The 25075-nt window shown below is 45.8% G+C and overlaps 1 long non-coding RNA gene across 2 annotated transcripts; it reads left to right on the top strand.

Annotated features, from left to right (window-relative positions):
- The first annotated feature begins 23030 nt into the window (after positions 1-23030).
- On the top strand, positions 23031-24513 carry LOC135568973 (uncharacterized). 2 transcript variants are annotated; one of them, XR_010462777.1, is made up of 4 exons: positions 23031-23541; positions 23894-23948; positions 24026-24083; positions 24300-24513. It is a non-coding gene; the product is annotated as an uncharacterized LOC135568973 (long non-coding RNA). The 2 variants fall into 2 exon arrangements; XR_010462776.1 differs by having other exon boundaries at positions 24026-24513.
- The last annotated feature ends 562 nt before the right edge of the window (positions 24514-25075 follow it).

Here is a 25075-nt window from a genome sequence, read left to right as displayed (position 1 = left end):
GAGAGGCTCCTCCCCCTCCAGGAGACTGTCAAATATGATGACAACACCACCCCAACGGGTGTTGCTGGGCAGCTTCAATGTGGTGCTCTTAATCTTCTCACTTTGCTTGGTGAGGTAGATTGCTGCTATAACTTAATGACCCTTAACATACCTAACCATTTCCTTGGCTCTCTTGTAGAGTGTATCCATTGTTTTCAGTGCCATGATGTCCTTGTGTAGCAGATTCAATGCATGAGCAGCAAAGCCAAATGGTGTGATGTGAGGGCAGGAGTCCTCCACTTTACATCAAGCAGCCTTCATGTTCGCAGCATTGTCTGTCACAAGTGCAAATACCTTCTGTGGTCCAAGGTCATTCATGACTGCCTTCAGCTCATCTGCAATGTAGAACCTGGTGTCTGTTGTTCCTGGGGTCTGTGCTCTTGTAGAATACTGGTTGAGGGGTGGAGATGATGTAGTTAATTATTCCTCGCATTATTCTACATTCCTCCATGGAGTCAAAAAAATTGATTCCAGGAGGACCATGAGCCGTTGCTATCAATAAGGTGTCGGAGTCATCATTTTCACCTCGAATAGAAGTAGAGTGACTTTTGTCAGGGGTTGCTTGTTGTGAGCGCTGAGGGAACTTTATGCACTTGGCCAGATGATTCTGCATCTTTGTTGCATTCTTCACATATGATTTGGCACAGTATTTGCAAATGTACACAGATTTTCCTTCTACGTTAGCTGCATTGAAATGTTTCCACACATCACATAGTTCCCATGGCATTTTCTTGTAAAGATTTTTTTTTAAACTATGTACAGATAAATAGTTAAACATAGTTAAGATAAATGTTTTAAAAATGAAACATGTATGGAAACAGGTGAATTAACACTTCTCAGTTAGCAGTCTCAAGCTAAACCCCACATGGTAGCAAAAACTATCTAGCAGAAATTGTTAACAAGTTAGAAATGATTTAAACACATTCGGTGAGCGAGTTTATTAGCAAGTGCATTGGTGATGTTGTACCCACTGCGACTATTAAAACCTTCCCCAACCAGAAACCATGGATTGATGGCAGCATTCGAGCAAAACTGAAAGCGCGAACCACTGCTTTTAATCAGGGCAAGGCGACCGGAAACATGACCGAATACAAACAGTGTAGCTATTCCCTCCGCAAGGCAATCAAACAAGCTAAGCGTCAGTATAGAGACAAAGTAGAGTCGCAATTCAGCTGCTCAGACACGAGAGGTATGTGGCAGGGTCTACAGTCCATCATAGATTACAAAAAGAAAGCCAGCCCCATCGCGGACACCGATGTCTTGCTCCCAGATAAACTAAACAACTTCTTTGCTCACTTTGAGGACAATCAATCCCAATCAATCAATCCCTATCCCAGTCTGCGGTTCCCACATGCTTCAAGAGGGCCACCATTGTTCCTGTTCTCAAGAAAGCTAAGGTAACTGAGCTAAACGACTATCGCTCCATAGCACTCACTTCCGTCCTCATGAAGTGCTTTGAGAGACTAGTCAAGGATCATATCAACTCCACCCTACCCGACACCCTAGACCCACTCCAATTTGCTTGCCGCCCCAATAGGTCCACAGACGACTCAATCGCAATCACACTGCACACTGCCCTAACCCATCTGGACAAGAGGAATACCTATGTGAGAATGCTGTTCATCGACTACAGCTCAGCATTAAACACCATAGTACCCTCCAAACTCATCATTAAGCTCGAGACCCTGGGTCTCGACTCCTCCCTGTGCAACTGGGTCCTGGACCTTCTGATGGGACGCCCCAGGTGGTGAGGGTAGGTAACAACATCTCCACCCCGCTGATCCTCAACACTGAGCCCCACAAGGGTGCGTTCTCAGCCCTCTCCTGTACTCCCTGTTCCATAATGACTGCGTGGCAATGCACGCCTCCAACTCAATCATCAAGTTTGCAGACAACACTACAGTAGTAGGCTTGATTACCAACAACGACGAGATGGCCTACAGGGAGGAGGTGAGGGCCCTGGGAGTTTGGTGTCAGGAAAATAACAGTCTATTCTATGTCTGAATTCGTTATTTAGAGTCTATTCTTCATGACATCATTCTCTGCGGCCTATTCTATAACTTAATTGTTTATAGTCTATTCAATATCTAACTTCATTCTCGACAGTCAATATCTGACTACATACTCTACAGTCTATTCTATACGACTTCGTTTTCTACAGTTTATTCTATATGCCTTCATGTTCTACAGTCTCTTCTACATGACTCCATGCTCTACTTTCTATAATATCTGACTTCATTCTCTACTGTCTAGTCTATATGACTTCATTCTCTACAGTCTATTCCCTCTGACTTCATTCTCTAGTCTCTCCTACATGACTTCATTCTCAACATTCGATTCTCTTACTTCATTTTCTACTATCTATTATATATGAATTCATTCTCTAGGGAACATTCTATCTGACTTCATTCTTCATTCACGAGTCTGTTCTATAGGACGTCATTCATCTACAGTCTATTCTGTAGGACTTCTTTCCCTACAGTCTACACTATATCACTTAATTCTCTGGAGTCTATTCTATATGTCTACATCTTCTACAGTCCATTCTATATTACTTAATTCCCTAGAGTTTTCAACGTGATTTCATTCTCTACAGTCTATTCTATAGGACTTCAATCTCTGCAGTCCATTTATAACTCAGCAAAAAAAATAAACGTCGTTTTTTCAGGACCCTGTCTTTCAAAGATAATTCAATAAAATCCAAATAACTTCACAGATCTTCATTGGTTGGGTTTAAACACTGTTTCCCATTCTTGTTCAATGAACCATAAACTATAAACAATGAATGAACATGCACCTGTGTAACGGTTGTTAAGACACTAACAGCTTACAGACGGTAGGCAATTATGGTCTTTGGACACTAAAGAAGCCTTTCTGTTGACTCTGAAAAACACCAAAGAAAGATGCCCAGGGTCCCTGCTCATCTGCTTGAACGTGCCCTAGGCATGCTGCAAGGAGGCATTGGGACTGCAGATGTGGCCAGGGCAATAAATTGCTATGTCTGTACTGTGAGACGCCTAAGACAGCGCTACAGGGAGACAGGACGGACAGCTGATCGTCCTCGCAGTGGCAGACCACATGTAACAACACCTGCACAGGATCGGTACATCCTACCCCGGTCAACTGCCCGGCACCCTCCACAGCAACCCGCCAAAGCCCCCACCATTTCTCCTTTACCCAAATCCAGATAGCCAATGTTCTGAGAGAGCTGCAAAATCGGGACCCCTACAAATCAGCCGGGCTAGACAATCTGGACCCTCTCTTTCTAAAATTATCTGCCGAAATTGTTGCAACCCCTATTACTAGCCTGCTCAACCTCTCTTTCGTATCGTCTGAGATTCCCAAAGATTGGAAAGCTGCCGCGGTCATCCCCCTCTTCAAAGGGGGTGAGACTCTAAACCCAAACTGCTACAGACCTATATCTATCCTACCCTGTCTTTCTAAGGTCTTCGAAAGCCAAGTTAACAAACAGATTCGATAAGAGACATTACTGTGCAGCCGTATTCATCGACCTGGCCAAGGCTTTCAACTCTGTCAATCACAACATTCTTATTGGCAGACTCGACAGCCTTGGTTTCTCAAATGATTGCCTCGCCTGGTTTACCAACTACTTCTCTGATATAGTTCAGTGTGTCAAATCGGAGGGCCTGTTGTCTGGACCTCTGACAGTCTCTATGGGTGTGCCACATGGTTCAATTCTCGGGCCGACTCTCTTTTCTGTATACATCAATGATGCTGCTCTTGCTGCTGGTGATTCTCTGATCCACCTCTACGCAGACGACACCATTCTGTATACTTCTGGCCCCTCCTTGGATACTGTGTTAACTAACCTCCAGAAGAGCTTCAAGGCCATACAACTCTCCTTCCGTGGCCTACAACTGCTCTTAAACACAAGTAAAACTAAATGCATGCTTTTCAATCAATCCAAAATTAAATCTAGAATCAGCTTCCTATTTCACAACAAAGCCTCCTTCACTCATGCTCCCAAACATACCCTCGTGAAACTGACTATCCTATCAATCCTTGACTTTGGCGATGTCATTTACAAAATAGCCTCCAACACTCTACTCAGCAAACTGGATGTAGTCTATCACGGTGCCATCCGTTTTGTCACCAAAGCCCTATATACTACCCACCACTGCGACCTGTATGCTCTCGTTGGCTGGCCCTCGCTACATATTTGTCGCCAAACCCACTGGCTCCAGGTCATCTACAAGTCTTTGCTAGGTAAAGCCCCACAATATCTCAGCTCACTGGTCACCATAGCAACACCCACCCGTAGCACGTGCTCCAGCAGGTATATTTCACTGGTCATCCCCAAAGAAAACACTTAATTTGGCCACCTTTCCTTCCAGTTCTCTGCTGCCAATGACTGGAACGAATTGCAAAAATCTCTGAAGCTGGAGACTCACATCTCCCTCTCTAACTTTAAGCTTCAGCTGTCAGAGCAGCTGTACCTGTACACAGCCAATCTGTAAATAGCCCACCCAACTACCTCCTCCCCATATTATTACTTACCCTCTTACCCTCTTGCTCTTTTGCACCCCAGAATCTCTACTTGCACATCATCATCTGCACATCTATCACTCCAGTGTTAATGCTCAATTGTAATTATTTCGCCTCTGTCCTATTTATTGCCTTACCTCCCTACTCTTCTACATTTGCACACACTGTACATATATTTTTCTATTCTATTTTCTATTGTGTTATTGACTGTATGTTCGTTTATGTTTAAATTTGGAGGCAAGATCGTCTGCAGCACTCATCACTCTCCTTGGTCATATAGCCCTTACACAGTCTGGGGGGGTGTTTTGGGTAATTGTCCTGTTGAAAAACAAATGATAGTTCAGCTAAGCGCAGTCCAGATGTGATGGCGTATCGCTGCTAAAGTGTGGCTTGAATTCTAAATAAATCATGAACAGTGTCACCAGCAAAGCACCCCACACCACACCATTGAGTGGCAGGTGGCCTAGTGGTTAGAGTGTTGGGCCAGTAACTGAAAGGTTGGTGGATCGAATCCCAGAGTTGACAAGGTAACATCTGTCGTTCTGCCCCTGAACAATGCGGTTACCTCACTGTTCCTAGGCTGTCATTGTAAATAAGAATTTGTTCTTAACAGACTCACTGTTCCTAGGCTGTCATTGTAAATAAGAATTTGTTCTTAACAGACTTGCCTAGTTAAATAAAGGGACATTGTTTTAAATTAAACCTGATTCATGGTCGGAGATCATCTGTTCACCAAAACTCTCAAATTAGGATTTATCAGACCAAAGGATATATTTCCATTGCTCGTGTTTCTTGGCCAAAGCAAGTCTCTTCTTTTAATTGGTGTCCTTCAGTAGTGGATTCTTCAATTTGACTATAAAGGCCTGATTCATGCAGTTTCCTCTGAACAGTTGATGTTGAGGTGTGTCTGTTACTTGAACTCCGTGAAGAATGTATTTAGGCTGCAATTTGAGGTGCAGATACCTCTAATCTGCAGGAGAGGTAACTCCGGTAACTCTCTTCCTTTCCTGTGGAGGTCCTTGTGAGAGCCAGTTTCATCATAGCGCCTGATGGTTTTAGCGACAGCACTTGAAGAAACGTTCAAAGTTCTTGAAATGTTCCGGATTGACTGACCTTCATGTCTTAAAGTAATGATGGACTGTCGTTTCTCTTTGCTTATTTGAGCGGTTCTTGCCATAATATGGACTTGGTCTTTTACTAAATAGGGCTATCTTCTGTATACCACCCCTACCTTGTCACAACACAACTGATTGGCTCAAACGCATTAAGGAAAGAAATTCCACACATTTACTTTTAACAAGGCACACCTGTTAATTAATTGAATTTCATTCCAGGTGACTACCTCATGAAATTGGTTGAGAGAATGCCAAGAGTGCCAAGCTGTCATCAAGGCAAAGGGTGGCTACTTTGAAGAATATCAAATATATTTTGATTTGTTTAATGCTTTTTTAGTTACTACATGATTCCATATGTGTTATGTCATAGTTTTGATGTCTTCACTATTATTCTACAATGTAGAAAATTGTAAAAAAAAAAAAAAAAAAAAAAAAAACCTTGAATGAGTAGGTGTGTCCACACTTTTGACTGGTACTGTATTTTATACAAGGTTTGAACATGTTTAAATTTGTTTACCATGATGATTTAGTCTCAACAACAATTCATGTTGATTATTTTTTTCAAATCCAATGTATTTCCCACGTAGATTCCTTGTCACAATAAGTTGAAACAACGTTGATTCAACCAGTTTGTTCCTACTGGGCAGGACCCATAATCAAAAAGCGTCTCAGGGTGATCTAAGATCAGGTCCTCGTCTGTCCATATAATCGTATTCATTAGGATCTAAAAGGCCAAACTGATCCTAGACCAGCACTCTACAGTCATAGTCAAATGTTTTGAGAATGACACAAAAATTAATTTCCACAAAGTTTACTGCTTCAGTGTCTTTAGATTTTTTTTGTCAGATGTCACTATGGAATACTGAAGTATAATTACAAGCATCTCAGAAGTGTCAAAGGCTTTTTATTGACAATTACATGACGTTGATGCAAAGAGTCAATATTTGCAGTGTCGACCCTTCTTTTTCAAGACCTCTGCAGTCCGCCCTGGCATGCTGTCAATTAACTTCTGGGCCACATTCTGACTGATGGCATCCCATTCTTGCATAATCAATGCTTGGAGTGTGTCAGAATTTGTGGGTTTTTGTTTGTCCACCCACCTCTTGAGGATTGATGAGTTCTCAATGGGATTAAGGTCTGGGGATTTTCCTGGCCATGGACCCGAAATATTGATGTTTTGTTCCCCAAGCCACTTAGTTATCACTTTTGCCTTATGGCAAGGTGCTCCATCGTGCTGGAAAAGGCATTGTTCGTCACCAAACTGTTCCTTGATGGTTGGGAGAAGTTGCTCTCGGAGGTTGTGTTGGTACCATTCTTAATTCATGGCTGTGTTCTCAGGCAAAATTGTGAGTGAGCCCACTCCCTTTGCTGAGAAGCAACCGCACACATGAATGGTCTCAGGATGCTTTACTGTTGGCATGACACAGGACTGATGGTAAGCTCTCACCTTGTCTTCTCCGGGCAAGCTTTTTTCCGGATGCCCCAAACTATCTGAAAGGGGATTCGTCAGAGAGAATGACTTTACCCCCGTCCTCAGCAATTCAATCCCTATACCTTTTGCAGAATATCAGTCTGTCCCTGATGTTTTTCCTGGAGAGGTGGCTTCTTTGCTGCCCTTCTTGACACCAAGCCATCCTCCAAAAGTCTTCGCCTCACTGTGCGTGCAGATGCACTCACACCTGCCTGCTGCCATTCCTGAGCAAGCTCTGTACTGGTGGTGCCCCGATCCCGCAGCTGAATCAACTTTAGGAGATGGTCCTGGCGCTTGCTGGACTTTCTTGGGCGCCCTGAAGCCTTCTTCACAACAATTGAACCGCTCTCCTTGAAGTTCTTGATGATCTGATAAATGGTTGATTTAGGTGCAATCTTACTGGCAGCAATATCCTTGCCTGTGAAGCCCTTTTTGTGCAAAGCAACGATGACGGCACATGTTTCCTTGCAGGTAACCATGGTTGACAGAGGAAGATCAATGATTCCAAGCACCATCCTACTTTTGAAGCTTCCAGTCTGTTATTCGAACTCAACCAGCATGACAGAGTGATCTCCAGCCTTGTCCTCGTCAACAGTCACACCTGTGTTAACGAGAGAATCACTGACATGATGTCAGCTGGTCCTTTTGTGGCAGGGCTGAAATGCAGTGGAAATGTTTTGGGGGGATTCAGTTCATTTGCATGGCAACGAGGGACTTTGCAATTAATTGCAATTCATCTGATCACTCTTCATAACATTCTGGAGTATATGCAAATTACCATCATACAAACTGAGGCAGCAGACTTTGTGGAAATTAATATTTGTGTCATTCTCAAAACTTTTGGCCGCGACTGTATAGTTTTACCAGGTAAGTTGACTGGGGAATTGTTAGAGGGGAGATTAATAAATGGCCATGATGGTATGAGGACCAGATTGTGAATTTAGCCAGGACACCAGGGTTAACACCCCTACTCTAACAATAAGGGCCAACGGATCTTTAGTGACCACAGAGAGTCAGGACACCAGGGTTAACACCCCTACTCTAACAATAAGGGCCAACGGATCTTTAGTGACCACAGAGAGTCAGGATACCCGTTTAACTTCCCATCCGAAAGACTGCACCCTACACAGGGCAATGTCCCCAATCACCGCCCTGGGGAAATTGGGATATATATATTTTTATGGACCAGAGGAAAGAGTGCCTCCTACTGGCCCTCCAACACCACTTCCAGCAGCATCTGGTCTCCCATCCAAGGACCAATCAGGACCAACCCTGCTAGCTTCAGAGGCAAGCCAGCATTGGGATGCAGAGTGGTATGTTGCATCTTTCAGGAGCCAGAATAAGCCAAAATGAGGAACACTGTTTACACACAGTATACCATCTTAGGAGAGCACAGCTCTGACAGTCCCTATACCTACCTGACTGTACCTACACCTACCTAACAGCCCCTATACCTACCTGACTGTACCTACACCTACCTAACAGCCCCTATACCTACCTGACTGTACCTACACCTACCTAACAGCCCCTATACCTACCTGACTGTACCTACACCTACCTAACAGCCCCTACACCTACCTGACTGTACCTACACCTACCTAACAGCCCCTATACCTACCTGACTGTACCTACACCTACCTAATAGCCCCTACACCTACCTGACTGTACCTATACCTATCTGAAAGTTCCTATACCCATCTGAAAGTTCCCATACCTCCCTGACAGTACCTATACCTATCTGACCGTTCCTATACCTACCTAACAGCTCCTATACCTATCTGACAGTACCTATACCTACCTGACAGTACTTATACCCATCTGAAAGTTCATTTTCCTCCCTGACAGTACCTATACCTATCTGACAGTACCTATACCTATCTGACAGTTCTTATACCTCCCCGATAGTTCCTAAACCTCCCTGACTGTACCTACCCCTACCTAACAGCTCCTATACCTATCTGACAGTACCTATACCTATCTGACAGTTCCTATACCTCACTGACAGCTCCTATACCTCATTGATAGCTCCTATACCTCACTGATAGCTTCTATACCTCACTGATAGCTCCTATACCTCACTGATAGCTCCTATACCTCACTTATAGTTCCTATACCTACCTAGCACTGAGATAGGTACAGCTCTGATAGTTCCTATACCAACCTGGCACTGAGACAGGTACAGCTCTGATAGTTCCTATACCAACCTGGCACTGAGACAGGTACAGCTCTGATAGTTCCTATACCAACCTGGCACTGAGACAGGTACAGCTCTGATTGTTCCTGTACCAACCTGGCACTGAGACAGGTACAGCTCTGATAGTTCCTATACCAACCTGGCACTGAGACAGGTACAGCTCTGATTGTTCCTATACCAACCTGGCACTGAGACAGGTACAGCTCTGATTGTTCCTATACCAACCTGGCACTGAGACAGGTACAGCTCTGATTGTTCCTGTACCTACTTGGCACTGAGACAGGTACAGCTCTGATAGTTCCTATACCAACCTGGCACTGAGACAGGTACAGCTCTGATTGTTCCTGTACCTACTTGGCACTGAGACAGGTACAGCTCTGATAGTTCCTGTACCAACCTGGCACTGAGACAGGTACAGCTCTGATAGTTCCTATACCAACCTGGCACTGAGACAGGTACAGCTCTGATTGTTCCTGTACCAACCTGGCACTGAGACAGGTACAGCTCTGATAGTTCCTGTACCAACCTGGCACTGAGACAGGTACAGCTCTGATAGTTCCTGTACCAACCTGGCACTGAGACAGGTACAGCTCTGATTGTTCCTGTACCAACCTGGCACTGAGACAGGTACAGCTCTGATAGTTCCTATACCAACCTGGCACTGAGACAGGTACAGCTCTGATAGTTCCTATACCAACCTGGCACTGAGACAGGTACAGCTCTGATAGTTCCTATACCAACCTGGCACTGAGACAGGTACAGCTCTGATAGTTCCTGTACCAACCTGGCACTGAGACAGGTACAGCTCTGATAGTTCCTATACCAACCTGGCACTGAGACAGGTACAGCTCTGATAGTTCCTGTACCAACCTGGCACTGAGACAGGTACAGCTCTGATAGTTCCTATACCAACCTGGCACTGAGACAGGTACAGCTCTGATAGTTCCTATACCAACCTGGCACTGAGACAGGTACAGCTCTGATAGTTCCTGTACCAACCTGGCACTGAGACAGGTACAGCTCTGATAGTTCCTATACCAACCTGGCACTGAGACAGGTACAGCTCTGATAGTTCCTATACCAACCTGGCACTGAGACAGGTACAGCTCTGATTGTTCCTATACCAACCTGGCACTGAGACAGGTACAGCTCTGATAGTTCCTGTACCAACCTGGCACTGAGACAGGTACAGCTCTGATAGTTCCTATACCAACCTGGCACTGAGACAGGTACAGCTCTGATTGTTCCTGTACCAACCTGGCACTGAGACAGGTACAGCTCTGATAGTTCCTATACCAACCTGGCACTGAGACAGGTACAGCTCTGATAGTTCCTATACCAACCTGGCACTGAGACAGGTACAGCTCTGATAGTTCCTATACCAACTTGGCACTGAGACAGGTACAGCTCTGATAGTTCCTATACCAACCTGGCACTGAGACAGGTACAGCTCTGATAGTTCCTGTACCAACCTGGCACTGAGACAGGTACAGCTCTGATAGTTCCTATACCAACCTGGCACTGAGACAGGTACAGCTCTGATAGTTCCTGTACCAACCTGGCACTGAGACAGGTACAGCTCTGATAGTTCCTATACCAACCTGGCACTGAGACAGGTACAGCTCTGATAGTTCCTATACCAACCTGGCACTGAGACAGGTACAGCTCTGATAGTTCCTATACCAACCTGGCACTGAGACAGGTACAGCTCTGATAGTTCCTATACCAACCTGGCACTGAGACAGGTACAGCTCTGATAGTTCCTGTACCAACCTGGCACTGAGACAGGTACAGCTCTGATAGTTCCTATACCAACCTGGCACTGAGACAGGTACAGCTCTGATAGTTCCTATACCAACCTGGCACTGAGACAGGTACAGCTCTGATTGTTCCTGTACCAACTGGCACTGAGACAGGTACAGCTCTGATAGTTCCTATACCAACCTGGCACTGAGACAGGTACAGCTCTGATAGTTCCTGTACCAACCTGGCACTGAGACAGGTACAGCTCTGATAGTTCCTGTACCAACCTGGCACTGAGACAGGTACAGCTCTGATAGTTCCTATACCAACCTGGCACTGAGACAGGTACAGCTCTGATTGTTCCTGTACCAACCTGGCACTGAGACAGGTACAGCTCTGATAGTTCCTGTACCAACCTGGCACTGAGACAGGTACAGCTCTGATAGTTCCTGTACCAACCTGGCACTGAGACAGGTACAGCTCTGATTGTTCCTGTACCAACCTGGCACTGAGACAGGTACAGCTCTGATAGTTCCTATACCAACCTGGCACTGAGACAGGTACAGCTCTGATAGTTCCTGTACCAACCTGGCACTGAGACAGGTACAGCTCTGATAGTTCCTATACCAACTGGCACTGAGACAGGTACAGCTCTGATAGTTCCTATACCAACCTGGCACTGAGACAGGTACAGCTCTGATAGTTCCTATACCAACCTGGCACTGAGACAGGTACAGCTCTGATAGTTCCTATACCAACCTGGCACTGAGACAGGTACAGCTCTGATAGTTCCTATACCAACCTGGCACTGAGACAGGTACAGCTCTGATAGTTCCTATACCAACTTGGCACTGAGACAGGTACAGCTCTGATAGTTCCTATACCAACCTGGCACTGAGACAGGTACAGCTCTGATAGTTCCTATACCAACCTGGCACTGAGACAGGTACAGCTCTGATAGTTCCTGTACCAACCTGGCACTGAGACAGGTACAGCTCTGATAGTTCTTATACCAACCTGGCACTGAGACAGGTACAGCTCTGATAGTTCCTATACCAACCTGGCACTGAGACAGGTACAGCTCTGATAGTTCCTGTACCAACCTGGCACTGAGACAGGTACAGCTCTGATAGTTCCTATACCAACTTGGCACTGAGACAGGTACAGCTCTGATAGTTCCTGTACCAACCTGGCACTGAGACAGGTACAGCTCTGATTGTTCCTATACCTAGCTGGCACTGAGACAGGTACAGCTCTGATTGTTCCTGTACCTGAGCTGGCACTGAGACAGGTACAGCTCTGATTGTTCCTGTACCAACCTGGCACTGAGACAGGTACAGCTCTGATAGTTCCTGTACCAACCTGGCACTGAGACAGGTACAGCTCTGATTGTTCCTGTACCTAGCTGGCACTGAGACAGGTACAGCTCTGATTGTTCCTGTACCTAGCTGGCACTGAGACAGGTACAGCTCTGATTGTTCCTGTACCTAGCTGGCACTGAACAGGTGCACAATACTCATGAAGTGTCTCAGTGTAGCAATGCTGATCTAGACTTTTAGATCAGGTACAGATTAAGTTTATATGGACAGGGGGAACCTGATCACGAGACAACATACAGCTCTGGTTGTTCCTGTACCAGCAGGATAGAACAGGCACTGGTAAGACAAGGAGCAGCAGGTCTATGTATTTATTTTTGTAAAGTCAACAGCTGGCACTGATATCAAGGTCTGACAGCTCTGAAGTGAGTATCTCATGATAAGCTGTAGACCACACTATCTACCTAAGAGAGAGTTTTCATCTGTATCCTCAGAAGCTGTTACATACCACCAGTCAGAGGCTGGCACTAAGACAGCAGTCAGAGGCTGAGCAGTCAGAGGCTGACACTAAGACAGCAGTCAGAGGCTGGCACTAAGACAGCAGTCAGAGGCTGGCACTAAGACAGCAGTCAGAGGCTGGTTAAGACAGCAGTCAGAGCTGGACTAAGACAGCAGTCAGAGGCTGACACTAAGACAGCAGTCAGAGGCTGACACTAATACAGCAGTCAGAGGCTGGCACTAAGACAGCAGTCAGGGCTGACACTAATACAGCAGTCAGAGGCTGACACTAAGACAGCAGTCAGAGGCTGGCACTAAGACAGCAGTCAGAGGCTCACTAAGACAGCAGTCAGACCACACTAAGACAGCAGTCAGAGGCTGACACTAAGACAGCAGTCAGAGGCTGACACTAAGACAGCAGTCAGAGGCTGGCACTAAGACAGCAGTCAGAGGCTGGCACTAAGACAGCAGTCAGAGGCTGGCACTAAGACAGCAGTCAGAGGCTGGCACTAAGACAGCAGTCAGAGGCTGACACTAATACAGCAGTCAGAGGCTGGCACTAAGACAGCAGTCAGAGGCTGACACTAATACAGCAGTCAGAGGCTGACACTAAGACAGCAGTCAGAGGCTGGCACTAAGACAGCAGTCAGAGGCTGACACTAAGACAGCAGTCAGAGGCTGACACTAATACAGCAGTCAGAGGCTGACACTAATACAGCAGTCAGAGGCTGACACTAATACAGCAGTCAGAGGCTGACACTAATACAGCAGTCAGAGGCTGACACTAAGACAGCAGTCAGAGGCTGACACTAATACAGCAGTCAGAGGCTGACACTAATACAGCAGTCAGAGGCTGACACTAAGACAGCAGTCAGAGGCTGACACTAATACAGCAGTCAGAGGCTGACACTAAGACAGCAGTCAGAGGCTGGCACTAAGACAGCAGTCAGAGGCTGGCACTAAGACAGCAGTCAGAGGCTGACACTAAGACAGCAGTCAGAGGCTGACACTAATACAGCAGTCAGAGGCTGACACTAAGACAGCAGTCAGAGGCTGACACTAATACAGCAGTCAGAGGCTGACACTAATAGAGCAGTCAGAGGCTGACACTAATACAGCAGTCAGAGGCTGACACTAATACAGCAGTCAGAGGCTGACACTAAGACAGCAGTCAGAGGCTGACACTAATACAGCAGTCAGAGGCTGGCACTAATACAGCAGTCAGAGGCTGACACTAAGACAGCAGTCAGAGGCTGACACTAAGACAGCAGTCAGAGGCTGGCACTAAGACAGCAGTCAGAGGCTGGCACTAAGACAGCAGTCAGAGGCTGACACTAATACAGCAGTCAGAGGCTGACACTAAGACAGCAGTCAGAGGCTGGCACTAAGACAGCAGTCAGAGGCTGACACTAAGACAGCAGTCAGAGGCTGACACTAAGACAGCAGTCAGAGGCTGGCACTAAGACAGCAGTCAGAGGCTGACACTAAGACAGCAGTCAGAGGCTGACACTAAGACAGCAGTCAGAGGCTGGCACTAAGACAGCAGTCAGAGGCTGACACTAAGACAGCAGTCAGAGGCTGGCACTAAGACAGCAGTCAGAGGCTGGCACTAAGACAGCAGTCAGAGGCTGGCACTAAGACAGCAGTCAGAGGCTGGCACTAAGACAGCAGTCAGAGGCTGGCACTAAGACAGCAGTCAGAGGCTGACACTAAGACAGCAGTCAGAGGCTGGCACTAAGACAGCAGTCAGAGGCTGGCACTAAGACAGCAGTCAGAGGCTGACACTAAGACAGCAGTCAGAGGCTGACACTAAGACAGCAGTCAGAGGCTGGCACTAAGACAGCAGTCAGAGGCTGACACTAAGACAGCAGTCAGAGGCTGACACTAAGACAGCAGTCAGAGGCTGGCACTAAGACAGCAGTCAGAGGCTGACACTAAGACAGCAGTCAGAGGCTGACACTAAGACAGCAGTCAGAGGCTGGCACTAAGACAGCAGTCAGAGGCTGACACTAAGACAGCAGTCAGAGGCTGGCACTAAGACAGCAGTCAGAGGCTGACACTAAGACAGCAGTCAGAGGCTGGCACTAAGACAGCAGTCAGAGGCTGGCACTAAGACAGCAGTCAGAGGCTGGCACTAAGACAGCAGTCAGAGGCTGACACTAAGACAGCAGTCAGAGGCTGGCACTAAGACAGCAGTCAGAGGCTGGCACTAAGACAGCATTGAATGAGCTGTATTCCACCATAAGCAAACAAGAAAAAGCGGCCCCAACCAGAGGCCATGGATTACAGGTAGCATCAGCACTGAGCTAAAGGCTAGAGCTGCCGCTTTCAAGGAGTGGGACTCTAACCCTAAGCTTATAAGAAATGCCGCTATGCCCGAATCGGATGTGGCAGGGCTTGCAAACCATTACAGACTACAAAGGGAAGCACAGTCGAGAGCTGCCCAGTGACACGAGCCTACCAGACGAGCTAAACTACTTCTATGCTCGCTTCGAGGCAAGAAACACTGAAGCATGCATGAGAGCATCAGCTGTTCTGGACGACTGTGTGATCGCGCTCTCCGCAGCCGATGTGAGTAAGACCTTTAAACAGATCAACATTCACAAGGCTGCAGGGCCAGACAGATTACCAGGACGTGTACTCCGGACATGCACTGACCAACTGGTAAGTGTCTTCACTTACATGTTCAACCTCTCCCTGTCCGAGTCTGTAATAACAACATGTTTTAAACAGACCACCATAGTGCCTGTGCCCAAGAACACCAACCTGCCTAAACGACTACCGACCCGTAACACTCAAGTCTGTAGCCATGAAGTGCTTTGAAAGGCTGGTCATGGCTCACATAAACACCATCATCCCAGAAACCCTAGACCCACTCCTATTTGCATACCGCCCCAACAGATGATGCAATCTCTAGTGCACTCCATACTGCCCTTTACCACCTGGACAAAAGGAACACCTATGTGAGAATGTAATTCATTGACTACAGCTCAGCCATGTTGGGCTAGGACAACAACCTCTCCCTCAATGTGATCGAGACAAAGGAGATGATTGTGGAATACAGGAAAAAGAGGACCGAGCACGCCCCCATTCTCATCGACGGGGCTACAGTGGAGCAGGTTGGGAGCTTCAAGTTCCTTGGTGTCCACATTACCAACAAACTAACATGGTCCAAGCACACCAAGACAGTCGTGAAGAGGGCACAAAAAAACCTAATCCTCCTCAGGAGACTGAAAAGATTTGGCATGGGTCCTCAGATCCTCAAAAGGTTCTACAGCTGCACCATTGAGAGCATCCTGACTGGTTGCATCACTGTCTGGTATGGCAAATGCTCGGCCTCCGACCGCAAGGCACTACAGAGGGTAGTGCGAACGGCCCAGTACATCACTAGGGCCAAGCTTCCTGCCATTCAGGACCTCTATACCAGGCAGTGTCAGAGGAAGGCCCTAAAAATTGTCAAAGACTCCGGCCACCCTAGTCATAGACTGGTCTCTCTGCTACCGCACGGCAAGTGGTACCGGAGCGCCAAGTCTAGGTCCATGAGGCTTCTAAACACCTTCTACCCCCAATCCATAAGACTCCTGAACATCTAGTCAAATGGCGACCCAGACTATTTGTAGTGCCCCTTCCCCCCCCACCCCACCTTTACACCATGGGTACTCTCTGTTATCATCTATGCATAGTCACTTTAATAACTCTACCTACATGTACATACTACCTCAACTAACCAGTGCCCCCCGCACAGTGACTCTGTACCGGTACCTCCCTGTATATAGTCTCGCTATTGTTATTTTACTGCTGCTCTTTAATTACTTGTTACTTTTATCTCTTACTTTTTTAAACTGCACTGTTGGTTAGTTGCTCTCAAGTAAGCATTTCACTGTAAGCTACACCTGTTGTATTCGGCGTCTGTGACTAATAAAATTTGATTTGATTTGAAATCACAGTCTATTTCTCAGACTTTGACCATCGGATGTGAAACACTTGGGTCAAGTAGGAGGAGTATATGTCTTTATATTTACTTCTGATCTGGTGGCATCTGGTTTTATCAGATTAATTGTATTCTGCTAAATTCAAGACAAACTGTTTAGTGAAATAGAACGCAGGGAGATAAAGAGGTTGAATTCATAGCGCAGGTCAACTCAGGTTGTCAAATGAGAAAGAGGCTTCTCTCTGACTCCATCTTGATTATTTTATAACAGAAAAGCAGCTTATCCTACGACTTCGTGTTCTGATACAGCTAACAACATCCTCACTGTAGACACACAGGTCGTCTTCATCCCCACTGTAGACACACAGGTCGTCTTCATCCCCACTGTAGACACACAGGTCATCTTCATCCCCCCTGTAGACACACAGGTCGTCTTCATCCCCACTGTAGACACACAGGTCGTCTTCATCCCCACTGTAGACACACAGGTCGTCTTCATCCCCACTGTAGACACACAGGTCGTCTTCATCCCCCCTGTAGACACACAGGTCATCTTCATCCCCACTGTAGACACACAGGTCGTCTTCATCCTCACTGTAGACACACAGGTCGTCTTCATCCCCCCTGTAGACACACAGGTCGTCTTCATCCCCCCTGTAGACACACAGGTCGCTTCATCCTCACTGTAGACACACAGGTCGTCTTCATCCTCACTGTAGACACACAGGTCGTCTTCATCCTCACTGTAGACACACAGGTCGTCTTCATCCCCACTGTAGACACACAGGTCGTCTTCATCCCCACTGTAGACACACAGGTCGTCTTCATCCTCACTGTAGACACACAGGTCATCTTCATCCCCACTGTAGACACAAAGGTCGTCTTCTTTTGATTTTTCAAAAGGGAAAACATCCACCTATCATTGTGTTCCAAATAGAGGACATTTATTCACATTGCTCACGTGGCACAATCTGTCAGAGCCACCTGGAAGTCATTCAAGTTATTATTATTAGATTTATTTTATGAGGATTTATCTCTATTTCTGATCCCAGGGGAAGGACAGGTCAATGAGACTGACTGCTGTATCATAATGATTCAGAGGATTAAAACACTTGTGTCCCGTATCTTCCTGGATTCAGGAGGAAATGAACTCAAAGGCTTTTGGGAAGCAACATATTAAACCTGGTTAACGTGAGGATAACAGATTAAACCTGTGTCGTGTGTCTTTGGCTCTGCCGAATAAGTAATATGACATGCTATTCTATAAAATACTTTATCTGTAATTAATATGAATTATTTCTCTATGACAAACTGTTCTCTCATTTAAAAGCTAAACTTACATTTGATCTTTTTACAAATGGTTTCATATTTAAACATTTAAATTGCACAACAATTCCATGTGAATCTGATAACTAGAATCAAATCAAATGTATTTATATAGCCCTTCGTACATCAGCTGATATCTCAAAGTGCTGTACAGAAACCCAGCCTAAAACCCCAAACAGCAAGCGATGCAGGTGTAGAAGCACGGTGGCTAGGAAAAACTCCCTAGAAAGGCCAGAACCTAGAAAGAAACCTAGAGAGGAACCAGGCTATGTGGGGTGGCCAGTCCTCTTCTGGCTGTGCCGGTGGAGAATATAACAGAGCATGGCCAAGATGTTCAAATGTTCATAAATGACCAGCATGGTCAAATAATAATAATCACAGGCAGAACAGTTGAAACTGGAGCAGCAGCACGGCCAGGTGGACTGGAGACAACAAGGAGTCATCATGTCAGGTAGTCCTGTGGCATGGTCCTAGGGCTCAGGTCCTCCGAGAGAGAGAGAGAGAGAGAGAAAGAGGGGAGAGAGAATTAGAGAGAGCATACTTAAATTCACACAGGACACCGGATAGGACAGGAGAAGTACTCCAGATATAACAAACTGACCCTAGCCCCCCGACTCATAAACTACTGGAGGCTGAGACAGGAGGGGTCAGGAGACACTGTGGCCCCATCCGATGACACCCCGGACAGGGCCAAACAGGAAGGATATAACCCACCCACTTTGCCAAAGCACAGCCCCCCACACCACAGCCCCACAGAATGTGTCTGTCACGTTCTGACCTTTATTTTCCTTAGTTTTGTCTTTATTTAGTATGGTCAGGGCGTGAGTTAGGGTGGGCAGTCTATGTTTTGTGTTTCTATGTTTGGTTTCTGTTTCGGCCTGGTATGGTTCTCAATCAGAGGCAGGTGTCGTTAGTAGTCTCTGATTGAGAATCATACTTAGGTAGCACTGTTGGTTTGTGGGTGTTTGTTTCAGTGTCTGTGCTTGTCACCACACGGTACTGTTTGGTTTATTTCAGGTTATCGTTTATTGTTTTGTATTTCATAGTGTTCAGGCTTCTCTTATTAAAATTCGCCATGAACACTTACCACGCCGCATCTTGGTCCGATCCGTACTCCTCTTCAGACGAAGAGGAGGAAATCTGCTGTTACAGTGACGGCTTTCCAAGATACAGTTTATGTCATCCTGTCATTAGTTGTAATGTCTCAGACATCAGCTGATCTGAGATCGTATTCATTAAGTACCAACGCATATTTTCAACTGGTTGGATTACCAAGTATGGTTCCATTTCCCACCTTTCGATGTTAACAAACTCTCTATGTTACAAAGGCTTTACAACTCTATAGAGTAGAGAGAGAAAAAGGGGAAAGGTATTTATGGGGGTCATAAACCTCCCCAACAGGCCAACGTCATGACACCTGATTAACGTCACTCAATCAATCAGTCAATCAAATGTATTTATAAAGCCCTTTTTACATCAGCCAATGTCACAAAGTGCTGTACAGAAACCCAACCTAAAACCCCAAACAGCAAGAAATGCAGGTGTAGAAGCACGGTGGCTAGGAAAAACTCCCTAGAAAGGCCAGAACCTAGGAAGAAACCTAGAGAGGAACCAGGCTCTGAGTGTCACGTCCTGACCATAGAGAGTCCTTACTTTCTACGGCGGAGTCGGTCAGGGTGTGACTGGTGGGGTTAGTCTAGTTTATCATTTCTATGTGGGTGTTCTAGTTTTCATGTTTCTATGTTGGTGATTTGTATGATTCCCAATTAGAGGCAGTTGGTATTCGTTGTCTCTAATTGTGGATCATATTTAAGTAGTGTTTGTTCCCAGCTGTGTTTATGGGATATTGTGTTCTGTGTAGTTGCCTGTGAGCACTGCTTGAGCGTCAGGTATCGGTTATTGTTTTTGTGAGTTTCATTTGATTAAACATGCTGAAGTCTATGTACGCTGCTCCTTGATCCGTTTCTACAAACGATCGTGACACTGAGGGGTGGCCAGTCCTCTTCTGGCTGTGCCGGGTTGACATTATAACAGTACCTTGCCAAGATGTTCAAACGTTCATAGATGACCAGCAGGGTCAAATAATAATAATCACAGTGGTTTTAGAGGATGCAAAGGTCAGCACCTCAGGAGTAAATGTCAGTTGGCTTTTTCAGCCGATCATTCAGAGTTAGAAACAGCAGATGCGGTAGAGAGAGAGTCGAAAACTGCAGGTCTGGGACAGGGCAGCACGTCCGGTGAACAGGTCAGGGTCTGGGACAGGGTAGCACGTCCGGTGAACAGGTCAGGGTCTGGGACAGGGTAGCACGTCCGGTGAACAGGTCAGGGTCTGGGACAGGGTAGCACGTCCGGTGAACAGGTCAGGGTCCGGGACAGGGTAGCACGTCCGGTGAACAGGTCAGGGTCCGGGACAGGGTAGCACGTCCGGTGAACAGGTCAGGGTCCGGGACAGGGGTAGCACGTCCGTGAACAGGTCAGGGTCTGGGACAGGGTAGCACGCCCGATGAACAGGTCAGGGTCTGGGACAGGGTAGCACGTGAACAGGTCAGGGTCCGGGACAGGGTGAACAGGTCAGGGTCTGGGACAGGGTAGCACTTCCGGTGAACAGGTCAGGGTCCGGGACAGGGTAGCACGTCCGTGAACAGGTCAGGGTCCGGGGACAGGGTAGCACGTCCGGTGGACAGGTCAGGGTTCTGGGACAGGGTAGCACGTCCGTGAACAGGTCAGGGTCCGGGACAGGGTAGCACGTCCGGTGAACAGGTCAGGGTCCGGGGACAGGGTAGCACGTCCGGTGAACAGGTCAGGGTCCGGGACAGGGCAGCACGTCCGGTGAACAGGTCAGGGTCTGGGACAGGGTAGCACGTCCGGTGAACAGGTCAGGGTCCGGGACAGGGTAGCACGTCCGGTGAACAGGTCAGGGTCCGGGACAGGGTAGCACGTCCGGTGAACAGGTCATGCTGATGATTAGCATGTATTTGTGGTTTTCATGTCTGGCGGTCATGCTGCTGATTAGCATGTATTTGTGGTTTTCATGTCTGGCGGTCATGCCGATGATGATTAGCATGTATTTGTGGTTTTTCCTGTCTGGCGGTCATGCTGATGATTAGCATGTATTTGTGGTTTTCATGTCTGGCGGTCATGCTGCTGATTAGCATGTATTTGTGGTTTTCATGTCTGGCGGTCATGCCGATGATGATTAGCATGTATTTGTGGTTTTTCCTGTCTGGCGGTCATGCTGATGATTAGCATGTATTTGTGGTTTTCATGTCTGGCGGTCATGCTGCTGATGATTAGCATGTATTTGTGGTTTTCCTGTCTGGCGGTCATTTAGAAAAACATGGTCTGCAACCTTTAGCCATCTCGTAATTGAGGTAAACTCGGTCTGCTGATCGAAAACCCGAGTGGGGGTTTTATTCGGAATGGCAGAAAAGGGCTGTCCCAGGATGCCTGACCCTAACTGGGCTCAGGGACGGTCCTCTGATTTAGTTCAAATCCAATTCCTTTTTTGAGTTTTCCTTCATTAAACAGTCCAAAATCAAATTGATACTGTTTACACAATTTGACATACTCACTCATTCATCTTAAGCAACAATTAGATGTAAACCTCATATCTGGGGCTATTATATAAACAGCGTTATTTATCTTAATGTTCTTGTTGTTTGCAGATGCACTATCGTTCTGACACTATGCAGCCAGGTCATCAACTACATGCACCATTTCTTCACCAACTACGGAGTTGGGGGAACATGTGGGACCTGAATTGTGATAACTGCAGTGGCCAAAACAAGAACACTTTTGTGTTCTGATATTGTGACTGGCAGACCATACACAAGCTCCAATACAGTCTTGACCTTCACTTCTTTGTTGTCTCTACTTTTTTTTTGCCTTTTGTGCTGTTGTCTATGCCTTATAATGTTTGTACCATATTTGTGCTGTTGCCGTGTTGTGTTGCTACCATGCTGTGTTGTCATGTGTTGCTGCCATGCTATGTTGTTGTCTTAGGTTTCTCTTCATGTAGTGCTGTCTCTCTTGTCGATGTGTTTTGTCCTACATTTTGATTTGATTATTTTTAGCTTCCCGTCCTCGCAGGAGGCCTTTTGCCTTTTGGTAGGCCGTCATTGTAAATAAGAATTTGTTCTTAACTGACTTTCCTAGTTAAATAAAGGTTAAATAAATACAAATACAATCAAATTCACAGGCCACACCAAGTTTATCCCCCCGACTGGTGCTTCGGCCTCATCAAGCAGCGCTTCAGAAAGACCAGAGTCAACACTTTGTCTGAGATTGCTGGTGTTGTGAAAGACAGCACTGTGACAAGGGTCAACATCTCACAGCTGGTTGGATTGGAGGATGGTATGGTGCTGGTGGAAAGCTATGGCTGGTACCAACACCTGACTCCATACTTCAGGCCACTGCCACAGATCAGGCAGTACCAGCACTTCAGGGGCCTCATTTATAAAACGGACTTATGCAGAAAACCACTGTATAAGTAGTCATTTATAAAACCTTACTTTGACATGGAAATGATCTTATCTCTGCGCAAAGTCTGGACTTGAAGTGATTTTCCTGCTGGTTATGTAAGGGGTATTGCAGTTTGGGAGCATATGCATCCAAGCCTGTGGTGAACTTTTTGTATTAGCTTTATGAACAATTTGTTAGGAATTATCAGTGTGAGGAATTAATTGCCAGACACAAAGTGTGTTGAATTAAAAACAGGATGCAGTGTTCTATAAATAGTGTGTCAAATTAGAAAACATAACCATGGCTGTTCTTGTTTTAGTGGAAGACATTGAAAACCGTGCTTTTAGAAGGAAGAGAGTTTTCAGAGACCGGAATGACTTTATGTGAGTGACAGGTCGGGTATATCACAGCCATCATTCAGCCAGCATCCTGCCGCAAGTGATCGAGGCGATTCTACACATATTGTCCACGAGATATATTAGTTTCCCATTTACAGCCGACGAACAGGCGCGCGTCAAAGTCGAGTTTGTCCGCTCATTTAATTTCCCATGGGTCATCGGTGCAGTTGCCTGCACGCATATTGCCTTACGCTCACCGCATGTAGATGTACATGTGGACGTTAACAGGAAGAATTTCCATTCATTGAATATTCAGATCTGCGATGCCCGTATGCAACTACTCAATGTGGCCAGGGTCTACCCACAACTCAAACGTTGAACAATTGCATTATGTAAATTAATCAAAGCCCTGCGTATTCTTCCGAGTTCAGTCACAATCTGCCCAACCGATGTGTTCAACTCGTTCTGGGTTTGCAGGACTTAGGCGGTCAACACAGGACATGGACACAAATGTGGATGGACCCTCGACACCTGTGGTCAAACATTCCCCTTCACTCCTGGTACCTGCTGATTTGGGAGCGTCACGCACTTTATCCCACCGAGGTAAAGTTGGTTTTACATTCACACATTCAACAGCCATTCATCAGACATTCCAAAACCACAACAGGTAGCGTGGGAGCTGCAGTGAACGAGGTAGCAAGACAGAACTGTGGCTGATGTGAGAAAGACATTGTCTGACCTTAAACCTCAAAGAAAACGAATGGCCCTACATAACCACAGCATTAAGGCACCGGGAGGGGGGCACGTCGGAGCTCTCCCAAATGGTCGAGCGCATCCAGGCAATCACTGGGGAAAGCGCATACACTGGCACATGCTCCGACGGCGACAGAGAATGTTTTAAAAAATATACATTTTCTCTTTTGCTTTATTTTTTTTTATTTTTTACACCGTATAGCAGTAACATCGGAAACGGTTAAATTGGCTTGCGAAACCACCACGACTGGATCGCGGTAAGTATTTAAGAGAAAGTGAAACTTGTTTGTCAGTAACTTAATATACGAGACAGTGATTTATTATATTCACGTAGAAACGCTGGAAGCTGCGTTGCAGCCTGTGCGCCCTCCACCCAGAGATAACGACCGAGGGTAAATTGACTTTATATTCACACATTCAGACATCCAAAAGCCATTTAAAAAGTAACAATTAATCATTCATTCACCGTTTGTCACAAACTAGGTATGATATATTCTATAAAATGTCTAGCATTCTTTTCTAACTTTCGTTTTGATTCGATAGAGGGCATGTAGTCCGTCTAGAGGGCGTGTGGTCGAAGTTTTAACGAGTCTGTTGTACCCTACTAGAAGGGACCTGGCAGAAAATTCTGCATCTTCAGTCATGAAATTAGATTACAGGAAAAAACAACGTGACGAAGGGGTCAGACTGACTAACAAGGAATACAGGTGGATGGATCAAGATAACCAAGAGGATCAACAAGGATATTCCACAGAAGCAGAGTGGAGATAAGGAAAACTAAGAGTGAACCATAACATAGTATTTACTGTGTGTGTGTTTGGTATATATCTATATATATATATATATATATATATATATATATATATATATATATATATATATATATATATATATATATCAGTGTATATATATATACCAGAGGGTGGATAACAAAAAAAGCACTAATTTAAGAAGTGGACTGTACATGTTTTGTTTTTGGTCTAAATGTATACATTATAATTGACCTATGAACTGTATGTGAACCCCTCTGCAATCTACTGGCACTAACCATTAAAAACTAGGACTTCAACCAGGCTGTCCGTATGCTATTTGCTCTCTCTGCTAGCAAAAAGCCTACTTGAAAATGTGTTTTTTCCACAAAAGATCATATATATATTTTTTTTAAAGTCAACTGGCCCAAATCAGCTCTACATATTTCAGCAGGGAGGTGTGCAACTACCACACATTGTACCAGTGGAGAAACTACGTCACCTACAGAGGTATTACCAAATCCCTTTCAATTCACATTCCTTGTAGAAAGAACTATTTGCAAACCTTCTATAACATCCAGAAAGACAGTGGTCTTAGAAGGGTATTTATACTTTAAAAGACATTTTATGTGAAT

The sequence above is a fragment of the Oncorhynchus nerka genome, unplaced genomic scaffold (genome assembly GCF_034236695.1).
Source record: "Oncorhynchus nerka isolate Pitt River unplaced genomic scaffold, Oner_Uvic_2.0 unplaced_scaffold_1288, whole genome shotgun sequence".
In the NCBI taxonomy this organism is placed as follows: Eukaryota; Metazoa; Chordata; class Actinopteri; order Salmoniformes; family Salmonidae; genus Oncorhynchus; species Oncorhynchus nerka.
This window is presented reverse-complemented; position numbering and strand designations above follow the sequence as displayed.